We start from the raw sequence: 15,498 nt of genomic DNA, 5'->3' as shown, positions 1-15,498 counted from the left end.
GAGCTATCGAATATATTGCTTCCCCCTACTTATACCTCCCGAGGAGATCACGAATGTAAAATTAGAGAGATTAGAGCACGCACGGAGGCTTTCAGACAGTCGTTCTTCCCGCGAACCATACGCGACTGGAACAGGAAAGGGAGGTAATGACAGTGGCACGTAAAGTGCCCTCCGCCACACACCGTTGGGTGGCTTGCGGAGTATAAATGTAGATGTAGATGTAGAATGTATGTCTTTACTGTATTTATTGGTTTGTTAGAAAATGGTCCATGTTTCAGAAATGTTGGATATTTGTCAACTGATACGTTCTGACTGAATCGCTCTTCTCAGGTCCTTAAGAAATTCAATGAATCTCCCCCCTTAAGTGCATAAATGCATCTACCAGACCAACGCGTCTGGTTTAGTCTCTTTAGCGTTATCTTGGAAGTACTCATGAAACAACTTTTTAAATCCTGCCACCGTAGCAATCTGTGGCCAAAAATATCTGCTCTCAACTGTTACAGGGTTGCTCCTTCATTTGACTCTTAAGTTGCTTAAATGTGTAAATTTAAAAAGGATCTGGCAACATTTACTCAAATCTAATCTCCTTCGTTATATAGATTCAATTAGCAGATACTCGAGTCTTAGTGCACACTGATCTTTGAAGTGGGTAAAAAGGTAATCGTGAAGCTGCACTCAGCCTGAAGGTCAGTTTGAACACTACAGTTCTTTACTAGGAATGCACCTATTAGAAGTGTTATATGCCGTTTACTCCCTCTGATCATCAAACTGACTTACTCACCCAATTAAATGGGATCTACAGTATTACGCAGATTCCGAACCACAGTGCATTTCGGCATTTTTTTCACATTAACAGACATTGCCTTGGCGAAAGAAGTAAAAAGTGACAGACGAAAACCCTAGAACTGACCAGGGATCGAAGCCCAGAGATCTGGGATCATAGTCTGTCACTCCACCACCTTTTTTTCCACGCTTCACGATCTTGTGTGTCATCCTTGCTCAGGGGCCATGGTCATCTTCTTTGTATCGCTCCAGTTTTAGCGTATGTAAAGCCAAAGCAAGTACACACTACTGAGCCAGCGATAAAACGAAGTAAATGATTAGAATATGTTTACCTCTCAGTGATTTCCAGAATCATCTTTCATCATTTTAATGTGGCAGAAGACTTCACTTGACTCGTCCCTTTTACTAATTTTTCCACTTATCCTCTCCATTGCAAATTTTACTGTTTTTCTTCATCTATCATTGGCTGCTTGTTCTCGGAGGAACCTGGGCGTGGTCCCGCCTACCCCAGCCAAATCACGCCCTGCTGTTATCACATGGTAGTTTCCTGAATTATGCGGGGATTATTTTCTGCGTGTCCTCCAAGATAAAATAACAAATCGCAACGTGAGGCAGATGTCAACATTGCAGAGGTCCCTGCAATGGTCCATACTGTTGCTGAACGTCGGATCAGACTACACAATTGGCGAGCAATAAGGAATATCCATCACTAGTCAGCAAAGAAGAAAATCGCGAAATGCAGTAACAACAAGGAACAGGTAAGAAAGTCAGAAGGTAAGCTTCCAACTAATATCCGAGTTCTGCCAATCCCTGGCAACCAAAACACAGGTGTCAAACCAATTGCACCCTACCGCAAATGCACAATATAAATTATCACAGGCATGTAATACGTGTAATGAATAAGGATATTTCGGACGTGGGAGTTATACTCAGATTAGTTTGGTTTTGCAAACTAGTCATCCAAGCTGTTTATCATGGCTTGTCTGAAAGAGTTTGTGTTGAGAAAACCTTAAATCTTGTAATTTCAGCAAAATCAAACTATCATAATTTATTCATTCTCCTACAAAGTTCCAAGTACAGATTTCATGTATCAAGCTGTGTTTTTGTCATAAAACTGATTTACCTTTTCAATTACAGATGTCTTAAGATTTTTGGCTACTAACGGAAATGAATGTAATTTGCAGCTGTTGCTTCTGTTGAAAATAAATTCATTTATTGTCTTTATGCGCGTGCTGTTCACATCTACAGTCCCAGCTCAATGCGTCCATATTTTCTTGGCTTTTTAATCTTTCTAGTACTGGACGGCAGAGGTCACTGCCAACTCTAGCGATTAAACGATACTGTGCACAATAGGTGCAATACCAGGGTCGGCCACGGCATGCAAGACTTCACGAGTGCACGATGTGCAGCACGCAGCGGTCAGAGGCTCGGCCTGTCCCCGCACGTATCCGATTTATCCGATCCTTCTGGGAACTGCTCGGTACAGCGCGACATTTCATTTAGCGGTGCGATGCGATACACTTTCTTCCGACATTTGGAGTGGCATTTTGTGATTGGCACAACTTTCTTCAATTTTCCAGTATCATTGTGTCCACGATATGTATCCTCCACTATTTATTTTTGGTATAAAGGAAATTCATAGGTCCAATTGCTTTTGCAAAAAAAGGGGTACTCTAGCGATCTACCGGCCCAACCTTTAAAAATGAAAGGGAATCACAAAAGCGAGGGGTGAAAATTCTCAAAATCTATTATGCAGTCGCATAATAGACAGGTACTGCAAATCTGATATGGAAGGGCATGACATCACAAGGCAGAAAGAACTTTAAAGATTTACTTGACGACGAAAGGGCAAAAGAATACAACGATCAACAGACGATTTGTGTGTGTGTGAATTCCTAAGGGACCAAACTGCTGAGGTCATCCGTCCATAGACATACACACTACTTAAACTAACTTATGCTAAGAACAACACATACATCCATGCCCGAGGGAGGACCCGAACCTCCGGCGGGAGGGGCCGCGCAATCTGCGACAGGGGGCCTCAAACCGCGCGGCCACTCCACGTGGCCAGACGATTTGTATGGGGTTCATTGTTCTGGACATCAAGAAGCACTTTGTGCTTCATTAGCAGGCGTGGAACACGTGATGTAATTGAAGGTACCAATAGCCAATATTCTGAAGCTGCGCGCACTATTACGTCGTCAGTTGCAACAGTTATGGATGGAACTGATCTAAGAGTATAGGGAATGTAGCCTATATATTACGTTTGTTAAGTCAAGGAGCATACCTCGAACGATTTTTCAGTTTAAAACTTGCTATTGTTAAGGTTATGAAGGAAAAAGAGAAGCAGAAACGAAAATTAGAACATCCAGAAGAGATTGCAGACCTCTCAAATGGTTCAAATGGCTCTGAGCACTATGGGACTTAAATTCTGATGTCATCAGTCCCCAAGAACTTAGAACTACTTAAACCTAACTAACCTAAGGACATCACACACATCCATGCCCGAGGCAGGATTCGAACCTGCGACCGTAGCGGTCGCGCGATTCCAGACTGTAGCGCCTAGAACCGCTCGGCCACTCCGGCCGGCGCAGACCTCTCACTTTAAGTGCACTTGACTGTGCACTATCCACAACAAGACGCTGCTAGGTGGAAACCAATTATATATTATTTGGTGGGGATGTATTTAAAAACAACTTTTGACCATAAAACCGTCCGTTTCCCTGAGCTCACTGGCGTGAAAGAAAATGCTAAATTTGGAGACTTCATTGTAGAGTCGAAAGAATTACACGAATAGTTTTCTAAACGCTTTGAGGACACTGCTAACCTTAAATCTGTTTGCGAGGCGTTTTCCAGATCTTTTGTTGTTTCACAATAAGTTGAAGCGCCCCTGAACGTTTGCAGACGGAACTGATGGTCTGTAACGCAATTCTCTTTCGAAAGACAGATTCTTTTACGGTAGAACTGTCCAGTAGTCCTGCATTGCTTCCCTTCGGAAGAGTTTCTACGTCTCCGTAATGAGGTTGCAAACGTGATAGAATGTTTCAATCAATACATGTGCGTTAAAAACTTTTTCATTTATGAAACTAATTGTGCATGAATATACGGAAAGCTGAGTGACAGAAATCTGCAAAATTCCCTGTGTCTGTTCGTATGCCGTCAGTTTGTACCCGATATATATTTTATTATGTCTTCAGAAAGCCAAAAATAATTAAATAGTATTGAAATGTTTTTGTCTGTGATCTATGTTTCATGAAATGTGAAACCAAGCTGCATGTAACACGTTCAGTGTTCTTTGCACGACTGGATTGCCACCTAAATCCAGCGCGTTCGCAGATTCCCACTATTCCCATTCAGACACGTGGAGTGATAGCGGGGAGAGTATGCAGCCAGGTGACAGAACTCTGCACATGACCGAGAGCAATGCACATGTAAATCCTTCGTCGTCCCCGTGCAACACTGTCAGAGTAATTGATTGATCCACAGTTTCCAACCAGTGGTAAATAATGTATAGCAGCAAGTATCATTTGTCCATGACCTCTTATGCCATTGTATAGCTCCAGTCCTTGGTGTCATCAAGTAGTCCCTTTTATCACGAGTTCATTCAGCGCACAAAACAAGAACGATACGACGCTGGCAATCTCGGCAGCAATAACACCTGCCACTGATCGCTGTCATGGACCCCTCCACATACGAGCGATTTATAATGTAATTTAAATTAGTGCTTCGAATGCCTAAATCAGTTGCCTTTTTACGTTTATTTAACTACACTGTAAACTGAATGACTTACACATGCTACCATTTTACCAACATAAATAGAAATTCTGCTGCAACAGCTGTACTACCTCTTCGCAGTATCTTATGCTTTGATGCCATGCTCTTTACTACTGACCTGACGCACACAAACAACGCTTTTTGTCTACTCAATTGGTAATTACTTGCACTGATAAATAACTTTACTGTTAGTGCATTCTCTCACACCCTCACAAGTTAATACTACCAGTATACACACACACACACACACACACACACACACACACACACATTCATACTACACAGCAGAACATAAATACAGAATAATAATAATATTGCAGTGCCTGTCTTACTCTGAAATGCGATTCAATATTCCTTCTGACATGCATGTACACTCCTGGAAATGGAAAAAAGAACACATTGACACCGGTGTGTCAGACCCACCATACTTGCTCCGGACACTGCGAGAGGGCTGTACAAGCAATGATCACACGCACGGCACAGCGGACACACCAGGAACCGCGGTGTTGGCCGTCGAATGGCGCTAGCTGCGCAGCATTTGTGCACCGCCGCCGTCAGTGTCAGCCAGTTTGCCGTGGCATACGGAGCTCCATCGCAGTCTTTAACACTGGTAGCATGCCGCGACAGCGTGGACGTGAACCGTATGTGCAGGTGACGGACTTTGAGCGAGGGCGTATAGTGGGCATGCGGGAGGCCGGGTGGACGTACCGCCGAATTGCTCAACACGTGGGGCGTGAGGTCTCCACAGTACATCGATGTTGTCGCCAGTGGTCGGCGGAAGGTGCACGTGCCCGTCGACCTGGGACCGGACCGCAGCGACGCACGGATGCACGCCAAGACCGTAGGATCCTACGCAGTGCCGTAGGGGACCGCACCGCCACTTCCCAGCAAATTAGGGACACTGTTGCTCCTGGGGTATCGGCGAGGACCATTCGCAACCGTCTCCATGAAGCTGGGCTACGGTCCCGCACACCGTTAGGCCGTCTTCCGCTCACGCCCCAACATCGTGCAGCCCGCCTCCAGTGGTGTCGCGACAGGCGTGAATGGAGGGACGAATGGAGACGTGTCGTCTTCAGCGATGAGAGTCGCTTCTGCCTTGGTGCCAATGATGGTCGTATGCGTGTTTGGCGCCGTGCAGGTGAGCGCCACAATCAGGACTGCATACGACCGAGGCACACAGGGCCAACACCCGGCATCATGGTGTGGGGAGCGATCTCCTACACTGGCCGTACACCACTGGTGATCGTCGAGGGGACACTGAATAGTGCACGGTACATCCAAACCGTCATCGAACCCATCGTTCTACCATTCCTAGACCGGCAAGGGAACTTGCTGTTCCAACAGGACAATGCACGTCCGCATGTATCCCGTGCCACCCAACGTGCTCTAGAAGGTGTAAGTCAACTACCCTGGCCAGCAGATCTCCGGATCTGTCCCCCATTGAGCGTGTTTGGGACTGGATGAAGCGTCGTCTCACGCGGTCTACACGTCCAGCACGAACGCTGGTCCAACTGAGGCGCCAGGTGGAAATGGCATGGCAAGCCGTTCCACAGGACTACATCCAGCATCTCTACGATCGTCTCCATGGGAGAATAACAGCCTGCATTGCTGCGAAAGGTGGATATACACTGTACTAGTGCCGACATTGTGCATGCTCTGTTGCCTGTGTCTATGTGCCTGTGGTTCTGTCAGTGTGATCATGTGATGTATCTGACCCCAGGAATGTGTCAATAAAGTTTCCCCTTCCTGGGACAATGAATTCACGGTGTTCTTATTTCAATTTTCAGGAGTGTATGTCCATAGGAACAGACACTGCGGCGACTATAGGCGTTATGAAATACAGAAATGTATTAGCTGTTGAGAATATGAAAAACCATCAATTGCATAATGGAATGACGACAATAAATATTCGTGCCGGACCGTGAGTTGAAGCCGGAGTTCATGCTTATTGCGAGCGGTCGCCTTACCATTAGGCTATCCAAGCACGACACAACGCTAGACCCAAACTTGCATACATCGTCAACCATGTGTCTACAAACTGTATTCGTACATTCATTACACATATTCCCATATAGGGGAGACATTTTACTTGAAAGTCGCTTGCCCGGTGTTTGCAGATAAAGTGCACGTATTATTCTGAATTACGATGCAAAGTTCCTTCAGACGCAGGCACTGCGGCGGCAACAGCTCTTATTGCTTTCATTCTCGGCATTCCATTACGCAGCTGATGGTTGTTCATAAAACTGCGAATACATTTCATGCACAGAATAATGAGAATAATATCAATTACTTGAGTAAATAATGTAGTCTGCATTATGTATTGGATAGTGTCTGTGTTTAAATTTTCTTTGTACCACGATACATTGACATAATGATTCAGTTACTCTAATTGACCAAAGTCGTGAAATATACTGCTACAGAATTCTAAAATTTTCACATACAAGCTATGCATAAGTAATTGTATTTACAATGAATTTATACTAACTCCGAGAGCAGTCACACACCGAATATTGATATCTGAATTTATTTCCTACTGTTTTTCGAAATGCAGAAGAGTAATACTTTTATAATGTAATTTATTAATGTTGTAAACTGTGCTTTTATGTAACTGAGTCATTAAAAGAACTGACATGCTGAAGATTGCGTCTTATTATCTGATCGAATTTCAGTGGGCCTATAAAGTCAAAGATGTTATTCGGCACTGTTTATACCATGAAGGTAAGAAAGAAGGGAGGTGTCATTACGTGTTGAATGCTTTTATCGTGTGGAGATGTAGTTGTTTCATCAAAACTCCCAGCATGCGTTGTTTATTGGTTTAATAACCGATCCGACAGAAATTTGAAGTTTAATGGAAAGTGGAGCAATTTAGTCAATATATTCTTTTGTGTACATGAATTATTGTTGCAATGTTTACTTTTATTGTACTAGTAGTTGTTTTATTTCTGTCATTTAACTTTAGATTTGGCTTACTTTACTCAGTGTCCGTTCTTTCTCTTATTTCCTGCTTTTTTCGTTGCCTTCCATACCACAAACGCTCCGACATCCGACCAACACCGTAACAACGGTCTCGTCCCGGTCCAACACACGGCTACGTAACCGCACTGATTGTTGGGGCAGTGTCTGATGCCCTAAATTCCTCCCGCAGATAATTATTATTCATTGTTCACATTTCCTCCTTCCCCCTCCCTTTAAAAAAAATTCTGGCCAGAACAGTTGGAGACAGCGGTCACGTGTGCGTGAATTTCGTGTGTACGATTGTATGAATGTGTATGTGCGCTGCGCTTCCTTTCTGAAGAAGGCTTTGGCTGAACATTTAGATTAAAAGGACTGTCAGGTCTTTATGGGATTGGGTTGATTTGGCGGAAGAGACCGAACAGCTAAGTCATCGGATTAAGCAGGGACGCGGAAGGAAGTCGGCCGCGTCCTTTCTAAGGAATCATCCCGGCATTTGCCTGAAGCGATTTAGGGAAATCATGAAAAACCTAAATCAAGATGACCGGACGCTGGATTGAACCGTCATCCTCCAGAATGCGAGTCCAGTGTGCTAACCACTGCGCCACTAAAGTCTTTATTAACAGCGTTTCATTTAGTAGTTTTTTCTGATATTTGTGTTGAAATGCGTAATATGTATTAGGTTAGCACCAGTGTAGGCTTTCATAATTAACTGTGAAATTTTCTTTCTTCTGGCATGCCATAATTCCACACTTAACAAAAGCAGGAGCGACATTTGCTGCACGCATTTTGATTTCCTGTTGGGCATCTGGACACTGAACCACATTACTGTTTCCATGTCTGCAGCATGGCCGACATCGCGGAGTGGGGTTCCGGTAACATAGTCGTGGTACCGCCACGCGTCGCCTTGTCCGCTGCCAGGAAGGCAGGCAGTGCACGCTAGCCCTGGTACTCCTCAGAATTGCTTCCAACTGCTTGCAGTTTTTACTTTTCATTCCCAACAGCTTATAAATTTTGCAGTAGATGAAAATTATTTTTTTGCCACATCCAAATCATTTGAAAAAGTTTAATTTATCAGTTATTAACAGTGGAATAAACGAGCCTCTTAAAAATTATTTGCAAACTAAGCATGATGCCTTTGAACCACATGAAAATTTAGGTGCCTTTTACTGGACGAAATTTTTTTTATCCATAAATTACAAGCAAGGCTAATAGATTTGTAGGACTGGGCAGTAACTCAGCAGATATGAAAGCAGCTTCTACTGTCCAAACATTTACGATTAAACCAATTTTATCTAAGAACAAAGATGTAATATCACTAGTTCCTGTAAAAAACATAGATGCTAAATTTTTACACATTACTACAGTGAATATCCTAAGAATACTTCATGCACTTGTTTATAATGCTGTATGTATCATTACTGATAATAATAAGTTCAATGTCACGCTGCATGAAACATTATGCAATGATATAACAATTCATGCTTACATAAATCACAGAGAGAGGGGGCGCAGTGGTTAGCAAAATGGGTCAAATGGCCCTGAGCACTATGGGACTTAACATCTGAGGTCATCAGTCCCCAAGAACTTAGAACTACTTAAACCTATCTAACCTAAGGACATCACACACATCCATGCCCGAGGCAGGATTCGAACCTGCGATCCTAGCGGTTGCGCGGTTCCAGGCTGAAGCGCCTAGAGCCGCTCTGCCGCACCGGCCGGCAGTGGTTAGCACACTGGACTCGCATTCGGGAAGACGACGGTTCAGTCCCGCACCGGGGTATCCAGATTTAGGATTTCTGGTTTCCCTAAATCGCTCCAGGCAAATGCCAGGTTTGATTCCTTTCAAAGGGCACGATCGATTTCCTCCTCCATCCTTGGTACTATCCGAGCTTGTGCTCCATCTTTAATGACCTCGATGTCGACGGAACCTTAAACTCATTCAGTCGATCAGTCATACATAAATCACCATTGTGATAGCTGTAAAAAAAATTCTTATGCAAAAATCTTAGAAAGAACTGGTTGAATGGAAAGAATAACATAAGTTTATCCATCTATGTCTGAGTTAACTAACATATAACAATGTAAATTCACCCACATCTGACAAATATACGAGAAACAAAAACTTGACAATATAAAACATGCTCCTGGTTTTTCGTTCAGGGTTCCCTAGCCGAATAGCTTAGAAAGGCAAACTCTTCTTGTTGTGTCTCTATTTGACGAAACAACAATAGTCCCTGTATCAACTTTAGTAGGGATTGATGGTGATGGCACTAAAGAGAGGTTACAAATAATAAGAAACTGGTGGATGCCGGTTAATGTTAGCATCCTTAAAAGGGGGTTCATTTAAGAGATAAGTATGCAGATCCCATCAGTTCCTTGATTTAAGAAAATATCAAGTACTTGCAGTCACTCTGTACTTGGTTGCAAATTTGCGATGATATGCTTGTAACTGATGTTCCCAAGAACTGTGGGAAACTCAGCAGATAAACATTCATGGATTTATTACACACTACTGACACGTTAGTTAAGTTTGGTGAATATCTTTTCAGTGATTTAGGACTGCATTTTGTAATGTTAGGGACATTCCAGACAGATGATCTAAAACAGCGATTTGGAAAATATAGAAGAATGAGTGATTGTAATTACAATGTGTCATCTCAACAGATTATAGAATCTGAAAGAAAATTAAAAGTTACAAGTTTGTTAAAATTGCAGTCGAAGAAAAATCAAATCTATGAATGCCTCTTATATTTTTAGGATATTAATGCATCCTCTTCATAGGGTATAAATATTGAGCCATATCTTCCTGTGGAAACTGGTGAAATAACAGCAGAAGCCACAGAAATGGATATAGACTCCTGTAATTTAGAAGTAATTGTATTTATTGCTGGGTACGTTAGCTTTAAGATATGTAATAGGTTAGCATGTGTGACACGTAAAAATCTTACGATGATAGATTCCACTCTCGCCTTTCAGTTGCCAGCAGAAGTAAGCTACTTTCACTGTCTGAATTGCGGTGTCTAAAATAGCCCTCCCAATTCTCAATTGAAATTGGACTCTATACGACCCAAATATTTTAGGTTCCTGTTTCACACACATATGAGACAATGTTCGTAAATTGTGAAAACACCAAGGGATTTCTGAAGACATTATCCCAGATAACCTGTGAATGTGGTAAATCTGTAATGGAAATTTCTGGCAGTAGCATAGACATTTGGTTGAATGTGCTGCTAAATAACTACTCCAAGAACAAAAAAAAAAAAAAACTTGCGTTGGAGAGAAAGCACACAAAAACAGCTACATGTTATGTAGCTACAAAAAAGGCTACGAAGGTTTCAATCTTTATATAACCGTAGTGATGTAAGATAGTAACACATTTGAGAATTAAAAATTGCTCCCTTTCATTACTAGTGTGATAGGTAAAAGACAAACAAGTCACAATAGCAGTATTTAAGAATAGATAATAATTATTTATTTGCATCATTATATGGGTGCCAATATTAAACTGAAATGTAGCTTACTAAAGGAATCCTGTATACCATATTTTGTTTGACATGTAGATTTTACCGTTTCTTCTTTATATATGCATATTAAATCGTATAATAACAGAAAAAGTAATTACAAAGTGCTTTAATGTATTATACATGTATTCTATGTATGACAAACAATGTGCAGTAAAAACTCTGTCGTTATACGTTTATGTTGTTAATTTCGAATATACCGATATTGAAAATCATGTCACGGTATTTTAAAGTACAGGGAACGCAAACCATGTAAGTCGTGGTTAATTTTATATGAGAAAATATAATCACACGAGTCGAATTTGATTTACGTCTGCTTACGAATCTGCCGCCTCACTGCCGACTCAAAGCGTGATGTAATCAAATCTTTACTACAGCCATGAGTTCTTGAAGGCAATGCTGCTTGCCTCACGGAGCCAACCCTACATGGAAAGGGCTGCGCAGTTGCTACATTTACATCTCGCCTGCGCTGCTGGAGACCACTGACTATGATTCGTATAGCAGGTGCCAACACGCCAACCAACCCAGTTACCGCCGATTACCGACTGTGCGCCGCAGGTGGAAACACAGCATTTCCTGTCAACCCTCATGGGGAGAAGCTAGGTTCACCGCTGTAACACTTCTCTGTGACGTCATTATGACATGTACAGCGGCCTATGACAAATACAGGCCTGAGTGCAAGTCTCTGTGATGTCAGCAACGTAGCGTCATTGCCAGCCGACTCAAACACCTGAAGCCTGAGGGCCGTATTGCATTGTAAAAGATCTTTGTCAAAGATTTCGTCGAACTCCTTTGACCAAACTACTTCACTGGAGGTATTACATGGTCGTAAAAGTTTTCGTCATAGTTGTTTGGGAATGGAAGCTGAACAGTTCATCACCCGTACAACACCATCTGTTGGTAGCGACTGCATTGCCTGAGAAGAAAGAGAAATGGAAGCGCCTGTGGGTGAATTTGCCTTGTCAGCTACAGTGCGAGAACATAAAGAAGAACGCTTATCTGAGCATGATTGAACAATCGATGTTCTTGCATAGCCTGCAGTGTGTCATTCATGATTTTTATACTGTTGTTCTACCTCTATTGCCTTACAGTTGTATGTTTATGTTTTACTGCAATCAGATAGGCTTCCTTTGTCCGATTTTTCCAAACATTACATAGCATACCCATGTAAATACTTGTACTTGATCCTGAGAATAAATTCTCGGAAAGCATCGTGCAAATTATGAGAAAAACATAACTGGTGCATTGTTTCATTATTTGAATCATGAATACTATTTCTGCTAAAGATACTCTCACGATTAGTTCAAGATTTTTAGCAACAGGTGAAAGCTATTCTAGCTTGTGATGTAGTACTTGAATGCTACAGTGTACTAATTTTACGTATTATTCCAGAAATGTGTACCAATACATAAATCACCTATGGAAGAATTCATGAAGGTTAAGTATTATTTGTCCACCATAAAATAACTATTGGCACGGTGGCCGTCGGAACGGCCGTGCCCCCGCGTCACGGCTGCCGAGAGCAGGTGAGCCGTGAGAAGACAGCGTCAGCCGCGTTTTGCGCTCAACACGAAACCGGAGGTGGCACTCGCGGAAATGTTGCCCACGGAAGTGACACTTCCTTCAGACTGAAAATCACCTAATTTGTTGACATATTCATGCTCGAGGATTTTGTCTACAACTTATGCATTTGTGTTTGATTCAAGATCATCATCATCATCACCATCACCGCTCAAGGGCGTGGTATTGATGGTAACTTCATCAATGTTCATTCCCATTATTCCGTCTCGTGTCCAATACTCTTGCTTCAGCTGCTGCACATTCCTGCAGTAAAGTTCTGTGCAGTAACTGAAAGGAAAGCAACATTACCAAAATTGTGCAGACTTTCCTCCGGTTGTAGGGCGGTAAATGCACTACTTTGTGACCTCTGCTGTCAGCCACTTTATCCATGACGTACACTCTGAGGGCTGGTTTGTTTCCCTTTATTACAGATAACAGTTCAGCCTTCCTCACTGACTCGTTGCAGTTTATTTGACCGTCTTTCAACCATTCTAACATAGTAATCCTGAAATCGTATTTATTAGGCATTCTGTCGAACTTCCTGCTGTGGTACGGCGCATTATCCATACAATCACAGAACTTGGTGGAATATTGGTTCAAATGGCTCTGAGCACTATGGGACTTAACATCTGTGGTCATCAGTCCCCTAGAAATTAGAACCACTTAAACCTAACTAACCTAAGGACATCACACACATCCATGCCCGAGGCAGGATTCGAACCTGCGACCGTAGCTGTCACGCGGTTCCAGGCTGAACCGCCTAGAACCGCCCTGCTACACCGGCCGGCGGGTGGAATATTACTAACCATCATATCTACAACCCCCTCCCATCGACATCAGCTAGTTCCGTCAATTTCAACAAGTTCGCAAGTTAGTGGAAATAGTTTCTTGCATCAGACTTCCTGAGAAATTAGAACTGTGTGCCACATCGGGTTCCCAGGTTCGAGTCTTAGTCCGGAACACAGTTTTAATTTGCTAGGAAGTTTGAAATCAGAGCACATTCTGCTACAGGGTGAAAATTCTTAAATTCGTTCTACTGTCTTGCATCTTGCTGCAAGTACTCGCCGAATTTGTCTAATCGTGGAAGTTCTCCTCAAACATACAGAAGTTGTGTGTGTTCAGTACTGTTGTTAAAATATCATTGTCGAATATAAGACGGGCACAAAGACAGATGGGCCGAAACAAATGTACCGTTGGAACCCCCAAACACACATAATTAGCACCACCAGTCAGAAGGGAAAGTAGAGTGGCAGGACAGTCGTCTTTAACTTTAGCTGATTTTTTGATGTTACCGCAAACATAAACGCATTGCATTTGTTATAAAAGTAGTAACTACTGCTTGCAAAAATCGAAAAGTAATTAAAAGGTAATTTCTTGGTGAGATACTGCGCCGCATTTTGGTTTCCCGTTATCAAATACTTGATTATACAATAGTCAAGAGATGTTCGGAATTTGCATATGACATCATCAAAGGTTTTAATCTAAGTGAACCCTCTAATTTTAGTTAACTGAATACTGTTTCTTGGGAACATTAATATGTACTCTCCAATATTTTTCTTTTTTTATGTGTTTCGTCACTATTTTCTTTCATTAATAATACTGCAACAACATTGGCGACTGACCTGGTTTTTTAAGAATAACTGCACTTCCGTAAGAAATACTTGTGACGAGTTCCTGAAATAAACTTGCCCCAGTGACTTGAAGAAGTAAACTTGAGTAAGTTTTTCTTCTGATGTAAACGCCTCAACAAGTTCTTACAGAAGGTAATTGCTAGTGGACTCAAGCATTTTGTAATACTGACGTGTTAGAATATAGCAGCAGGTTGACGTTGGCAGCGCTTGGAGACAAATGGATATCTTTCAAGTAGTACGGATTTTCTCCTATTCTCGAAGCACTAGTGACGTCGTCAAGTTATCGTGGCCAAATGTAGATTCAAAAATGGTTCAAATGGCTCTGAGCACTATGGGACTCAACTTCTGAGGTCATTAGTCCCCTAGAACTTAGAACTAGTTAAACCTAACTAACCTAACGACATCACAAACATCCATGCCCGAGTCAGGATTCGAACCTGCGACCGTAGCGGTCTTGCGGTTCCAGACTGCAGCGCCATTAACCGCACGGCCACTTCGGCCGGCAAACGTAGATTGTTTAGAGTACAAATAAATACATCAACTTGGAATGCAGCTGATTGCTGCAGCTGTTTCCTTATAAGAATTCAACCGCTTATTACGGTTTCCGCAGTCAGCGTGTTTTCTGTCACGAAGAATTTCGTATACTTCATACATTGCAATGATCGGAGATTTCAATTGTGCTGCCAGAAACGGAGAAAATCGGCACTACTTGAAAGACATTCAATTGTCTCCGAGCGCTGCTAACGTCAAGCTGCCGCTAAGTTCAAAATGGTTCAAATGGCTCTGAGCACTATGGGACTTAACTGCTGCGGTCATCAGTCCCCTAGAACTTAGAACTACTTAAACCTAACCTAACCTAAGGACATCACACACATCCATGCCCGAGGCAGGATTCGAACCTGCCGCTAAGTGTTAACACACAAACCTTCAGATGTCAGATACTCAGATCGATACCAAACGGGCCTCCCTCTCAAGTTTTATCAAAGATCTTTGCTTACAAGCTTGAAGTTTCCCATTACACTGCCAAATATTTAGCCATAGGGTTTTGAAACTTATCAATCGTTGGCCACTAACACTACATTGCTGACATCACAGAGACGTGCAGTCGGGCTTGTATTTATCGTTGGCCAAAGTACATGTCATAATGACGTCACGGAGAAGTGCTATTGAGGTGACTAGCTTCTACCCCTGGTAGGATGTGAGAAACGATGACGTTCGGCTACGCTGCCGGCTACTACGCAACAGCCGATGTTCGCTGCTGACACTTGGCCTCT

The 15,498-nt window shown here is 42.5% G+C and overlaps 1 non-coding gene across 1 annotated transcript; it reads right to left on the bottom strand.

The window, feature by feature from the left end:
• Window positions 1–958: 958 nt before the first annotated feature.
• On the bottom strand, window positions 959–1,067 carry LOC126476734 (U6 spliceosomal RNA). Its single transcript, XR_007587201.1, has one exon. It is a non-coding gene; the product is annotated as a U6 spliceosomal RNA (small nuclear RNA).
• Between the last annotated feature and the right edge of the window lie 14,431 nt (window positions 1,068–15,498).

The sequence above is a fragment of the Schistocerca serialis genome, chromosome 4 (genome assembly GCF_023864345.2).
Source record: "Schistocerca serialis cubense isolate TAMUIC-IGC-003099 chromosome 4, iqSchSeri2.2, whole genome shotgun sequence".
In the NCBI taxonomy this organism is placed as follows: domain Eukaryota; kingdom Metazoa; phylum Arthropoda; class Insecta; order Orthoptera; family Acrididae; genus Schistocerca; species Schistocerca serialis.
Note: the sequence above shows the minus strand (reverse complement) of the source record. Positions and strands in the feature narration are given on the sequence as shown.